We start from the raw sequence: 6,530 nt of genomic DNA, 5'->3' as shown, positions 1-6,530 counted from the left end.
TGGTATCCTGGGCTGAACTGGTCTTCAAATCATATGAACTATCTCTCTCATGCAGAATATCCTGCAGTGAATAACCCGTGCGATTTTTGAACTGGAGTGCTAAAAAGTGTCCCAACATCCTTTGCAGAGCCCTTCTGCAAATGAGATTGAGGTTCACCTTGCATCCAGGCTCATCTCAAGGGAGGAAGAAGGACAGAAGTACTGCAGAGCTATGGCTGGAGTGTTGAAGCCTCAGTGCTGATTTTGCAGTGTCTAAACCCTCAGTGTCTTGCTGCCTTCTAGGTTCTCCTTCAGCCCAAAGAAAGGGGATCTCTAAGTGGGGTGACACCAGCACGGGCACGTAAGAGACGTGGAGCTGATGTCTCCATAGTGGCTTGGCCAGGAACCACCTCCTGTAATGTTTTCTTACCCATGAACAAGCAGCTGCAACCATGGGCAGAATTTTCAGAGCTAGAGTAAAAGAGTGAGGTAAACCTCAGGTTTCCTTCTGGATGAACATACTGAGTTATTGCGAGGTACAAGGACAGACTGACACACTGGCTTGTGTGCTAGCACGGCCAAGACCTTCTTGCCCACTCTGCACTGTTGGCAACAGGCAGCAACTTTTAGCACAGCTGGGACACAGAAGCATTTCTAGTACTGTTTTGGCAGGCAGCCTGCAGGCTTTGTTGTGTTTTGTGTGTGTGTCTCTCTCTCTGCTGTTTGTGGTTTATTTAAGACACTTCACCCTTTGGTTGTATTTTTTAAAACATACTTTTAAAAATGTGGCTGTAGAGACCCATATACCTAATTTGCTCAACAGTGCTACAAGGAGCGGCTGAGGGAACTGGGGTTGTTTAGCCTGGAGAAAAGGAGGTTCAGGGGAGACTTCATCACTCTCTACAACTACCTGAAAGGAGGTTGTGGAGAGGTGGGGGTAGGTCTCTTTTCCCAAGTAACAAGCAATAGGACAAGAGGATATGGTCTCAAGTTGCAGCAGGGGAGGTTTAGATTGAATATTAGGAATAATTTCTTCACGGAAAGGATTGTCAAGCATTGGAACAGGCTGCCCAGGGAGGTGGTTGAGTCACCAGTCCTGGAGGTATTTAAGTGTAGATGTGGTACTGAGGGACATAGTTTAGTGGTGGGCTTGGCAGTGTTATGTTAAAAGTTGGACTTCATGATCTTAAAGGTCTTTTCCAACCTAAATGATTTTAATACTTTCCACCATAATTTGAGTCAAATAGCCAAAGGTCACAACGTGTGGCTTTACTGCAACTTTCAGCATTGCCTGAGCTTCAGGCAACACAAATACATGTATGTGTAAGATAAACTAACTCAAAATACTTTCATGGGTCATCTGAGCTTACTTCCATGGCTTTTGAAAGCACAGAGTGGCCCACTCCACTACCGTGTCCCCCAGGACTCAACCCAACATGGGTCTGTGTTGGGAGTTTGTTTCATGCAGGTGCCCCTTGCCAAAAACCCAGCTTTCCCTGAACTCTGCTGCAATGTTATATGAACTCAGCATTATGGTGGAGTTTCCCAGTTCCCAGGGCAGCTCTGTGAAGATAAGTCACTGAATTGTCATTTTTCCATTTTCTTTACTGGCCCATATTCCATCATGTGCTCACAGTTCAGCCGTGGCTCTGCAGGAGGAGTAGGACACATGCACTGTGTATTTGGGCAATGGCAGAGCTGCCCTAAACCAGGTTTGTCCTGGGCACCATGAGAGGAAGTCTGGAGGACAAGGAACAGGCCAACATAGCTATGTTCCTGCTGCCTAACCCATCCCTTTGGTTTTCCAGGATGCTGCTGTAAGCAAAGCCAGACTGGGACGGTGACTGCAGCTTTACCTGGGCTTTGGGTGCTGTGCTGTACCAGGAGCTTTTCTGTCAGCTTGAATTTGTGCTTGTGTACATTCACATAGATTTACTTTGCCAGGCTCTGTGCAGAGCATCCCCTGGCCCCAAGGAAGAAAGATGAGGAAGCCCCAGCCTGGTGCTTCACCCAGCTCCCAGTCTCTGCCTGAGACCCTTTTTACTGTGAAATCAGAGTGTGAAGCACTCAGGCAAGACCTAGTTTCTATGGCAAATCTTTCCGATTTAATAGCTGGGGGCGATCAACATTTGAATTCCATTTTCTGGAAAGAATCCACAATTCAGACACTGCATTCAAAGCTTGATGTGACCTCAGGGATGGCATATTACCAAATGTTCTGTAAAATGCACCAGACTGAGGACAGGAGCCACAGGCACAGGTCAGAGGAGCACAGTTGCTGTGGCACATTAGATTTCACTGGAGAAATAAGTGACCTGGTTACTCAGAGCATTTTTTTTCCCTGATGCTGAGATTAGTTCAGAGGATGTTGCTAGGTCAGGTAGGCAAATTACATCTACATGGTTGTGAGGGAATTGCTGGGTGAGTGATTTAAGAGAAATTTATCTTGCTGCTTTTGCCCATATCTATGACCCGGAGGGTTTTTAACTTGTAGGACCCAACCAGGAGGTTTCATTCCTTACCAGCTGCAGCACCAGCATTTCCCCAGCTGCCCTCCACTGGGGTGGGCTAGTTGTCAGCCTCACCTAGGAGCCAGACCAGCACCCACATGCACCCCAACCTGGGGGCAATTTCCACCTGCTCTGAGAGTGCACACTTCAGTGAAGCCCTCTGGTCAAGCCTCTGGGCATATACATTGTTTAAGCCTGGGCATCAGTACAGCTGGCAGAAGCAGGTGGAGAGATTCCTGCTGCCTTCAGCCAGACTTGTTCTGGCCCCTGGTAGAAACAGGGATGTTCCTCCAGATGTGGAAGGGCAGCACTGAATAATTTCACTCCTGATCTCCACCTCAGGGAGCTGAAGAGTGTAATTTTCCTAAGTTACCTCCCCAGAGCCACCCCTGCTCCACCTTTCTGTTTCTCCTTATGGTGGCAAGGAGAAGGTGTCCCCATGTCTGAAAGGAAAGCAATGTGTGAAGCACTGAGGTTTGCAAACGCCTTTAACTCTTCAGTGCACACAACAATAAAACCCCCTCTGAGAAAGGGTGCGATCCTCTCATCAGAGCAAAGCTTTAAAAAAATTTTTTTTTCAGTTTATGAATCTTTTTAGATGCTCTATAAGTTTCCGAGCTGACTATTTATGTAAGAGAGAAGGTTGAAAATAGTTTATAAAGGCAAGAATAATGGATGCATAAAACTAAGGATCCCAAGTATTTGGAAATTGCTCCCCAGTCAGTTCCGTGGGCTTCCACCAGTGTTCACCTTTCTGAAACCAGCTGAACCTGGAGGAGCTTGGCACCAGCAAATCAAGAAATAGCACAGATAACAAATGGCTCCTCTCAGAGTGAATTTTCTTCCTCTGCTGAATCACAGACGGATCCAGCTCGCCTTTCACGATCACCCCAGAAGGCTGTGGGCACACTGCTGTGCTGTTTCACCCGGTACAAACAGCCCAAGTGAGGTTTCAAGGGCTTGACTGCTGCCTGAGCAACAAGCACCAACATGTCCCCTCCAGTTGGGGTGGCAAAATGAATGCCATGATCCCTGCAGCAAATGCACTGATTGTTTTTCGGTTGTGGCTATTAAAGATTGCGCTAGAAGAGCCTGGGTTTAAGGCTCAACCAAAAACCCACCCCTGAGGTGTGTGGAGCTGAGCACAGAGTGGCGATGCCCACAGTGATGGGACAGGAGCGGGGCAGAGCTGTGCAGACACACCAGCCTGGCCCAGGACCTTCTTGGCACAGTGTTGCCAGCTCCTCAGGACAGAAATGCTGGAGGGTGTTGTTACGTGCCTTCCTTCTGGCACGACTCCCTGATGAGAAGGGAGTCTTTATGAGTGAATCCAGTGCAGGAGCCAACCCTCAGCACACATCATGCAGTGTTGGCATTCCCTTCGCCTTTGAGCCCCCCTTGCTAAATCTCCTCTGGCTTCAGTAACAGTCTCCTGGGGTCTTCTTGGCTGAGCAGATCATACATCACTCCCCAGACAGACTAAAGCAGGCCCTGGTATTGTGCCCTGGGGTTTCTGCTACTTTCACTTTGATTTCCCCAGTGACTCATCCATTTCATGCCACTGAGCAGGATTTACAGTCTGTCTCTCCATGTCACCTTTCCTCCTGCTTCTCATGGTAGTGATTTCCTAGGAAAAAGTATCTAGAAATGCAGAGCTGTTCTTCAAGCACTTCAGCTGGGGTGATTGTAGATGCTTTAAGACTCAGGCAGTGTGCTGCTAGCAGCATGGCATTAGAAACCCATTGCACCTTTGCAAACTGGGAACAGCAAGAGGGCTGCCCATGGAATGGATAGTACCTCAAGCTCCCGTATCCAGCCCCAGTGAAGTCACTGGTCCTGGCAAGCTCATGGCTTGCAGCAGCAAAGCAGCACAGCACAGCTGGGCATGGGGTCACCCAAGCCTGGACCTCACTGAGGGCTACTTCTCCTGAGGGATTTGGGACCACTTCATTCTTCCGGCACTTAGTGGCTGTGTAATGCTTCGCAAGCAGATCTAAAGGTACACCCATTTATTATTAATAATCAGAGTCACCATGTAAAAATACAAATGCAGCTAGATTGAAGATGCAGCTCTGCCACTGAACTAAGTGCCCTGCCAGCATCAGGACTGATCCCATCAGGCATCTGGGCTGCAGCTTTTGGAGCTCTGGAGAGCTTGCAGCATTGTACAAAATTCCACTTTTCTGACACGCTTTCCAAATTATTCATTCAGTCTCTACGACAAACCTTCCAAAGAGCAGCACATGTTGAGTTTAAGGATGACTCCTGAATCCATCTTTGAAACTAGATTTCAGAGAGGTACATTTAGGGCTTGCACTGCATTGGTCACAACTCTTACTCTGAATGCTTTTATTTGGGATGCAGCAGTTCTGAAGGCAGAGCAGTTGGTCTCATTAACAGAAGGAGACTTTCCTTAGGATGAGTAGCAGAAAAACTGTGATGGCTGCTCAGATCTCTGCTGGCGTCTACTGGATACACAAACCAACACCAGTGCTGAAAGAGAAGCAGGAATGGGGGATCTCATTCACGTGAGCTATTCCAGTTCTGGTGATTATTGTCAGCTATTACAGCCCATCAAGTTGTCACTTACAAATTGCTAATTGTTCACAGTTCATAAGTTATGCACAAAGCATTTGCTTTGAACCAAGACTTCATCCAGAGATTAGGAAGGGAGTGGAAAATAATGATTTGAATGAAATTGATGATTTAATCAACTCCAGTTGTAACAGTACCTTCTAAAATGCTTGTCATTCATCAAGACAATGTTTTCCTTCTAAGATATGAAGCATTAGTTATATCAGTGGCATGCATATCACTGCCAGATAGTATGGCGCTCTTAAACTGAGGGTAAGTATGCTAGAAAGCCAACGAGGGACTAAAGAGCCCAAGAACTAAATTTAATTTGGCTTTGACTAACATTGCCACTGGTATCCTGGGCTGAACTGGTCTTCAAATCATATGAACTATCTCTCTCATGCAGAATATCCTGCAGTGAATAACCCGTGCGATTTTTGAACTGGAGTGCTAAAAAGTGTCCCAACATCCTTTGCAGAGCCCTTCTGCAAATGAGATTGAGGTTCACCTTGCATCCAGGCTCATCTCAAGGGAGGAAGAAGGACAGAAGTACTGCAGAGCTATGGCTGGAGTGTTGAAGCCTCAGTGCTGATTTTGCAGTGTCTAAACCCTCAGTGTCTTGCTGCCTTCTAGGTTCTCCTTCAGCCCAAAGAAAGGGGATCTCTAAGTGGGGTGACACCAGCACGGGCACGTAAGAGACGTGGAGCTGATGTCTCCATAGTGGCTTGGCCAGGAACCACCTCCTGTAATGTTTTCTTACCCATGAACAAGCAGCTGCAACCATGGGCAGAATTTTCAGAGCTAGAGTAAAAGAGTGAGGTAAACCTCAGGTTTCCTTCTGGATGAACATACTGAGTTATTGCGAGGTACAAGGACAGACTGACACACTGGCTTGTGTGCTAGCACGGCCAAGACCTTCTTGCCCACTCTGCACTGTTGGCAACAGGCAGCAACTTTTAGCACAGCTGGGACACAGAAGCATTTCTAGTACTGTTTTGGCAGGCAGCCTGCAGGCTTTGTTGTGTTTTGTGTGTGTGTCTCTCTCTCTGCTGTTTGTGGTTTATTTAAGACACTTCACCCTTTGGTTGTATTTTTTAAAACATACTTTTAAAAATGTGGCTGTAGAGACCCATATACCTAATTTGCTCAATAGTGCTACAAGGAGCGGCTGAGGGAACTGGGGTTGTTTAGCCTGGAGAAAAGGAGGTTCAGGGGAGACTTCATCACTCTCTACAACTACCTGAAAGGAGGTTGTGGAGAGGTGGGGGTAGGTCTCTTTTCCCAAGTAACAAGCAATAGGACAAGAGGATATGGTCTCAAGTTGCAGCAGGGGAGGTTTAGATTGAATATTAGGAATAATTTCTTCACGGAAAGGATTGTCAAGCATTGGAACAGGCTGCCCAGGGAGGTGGTTGAGTCACCAGTCCTGGAGGTATTTAAGTGTAGATGTGGTACTGAGGGACATAG

The sequence above is a fragment of the Athene cunicularia genome, assembly GCF_003259725.1.
Source record: "Athene cunicularia isolate RWA chromosome 5 unlocalized genomic scaffold, athCun1 chr5_part1, whole genome shotgun sequence".
Classification (NCBI taxonomy): Eukaryota; Metazoa; Chordata; class Aves; order Strigiformes; family Strigidae; genus Athene; species Athene cunicularia.
This window is presented reverse-complemented; position numbering follows the sequence as displayed.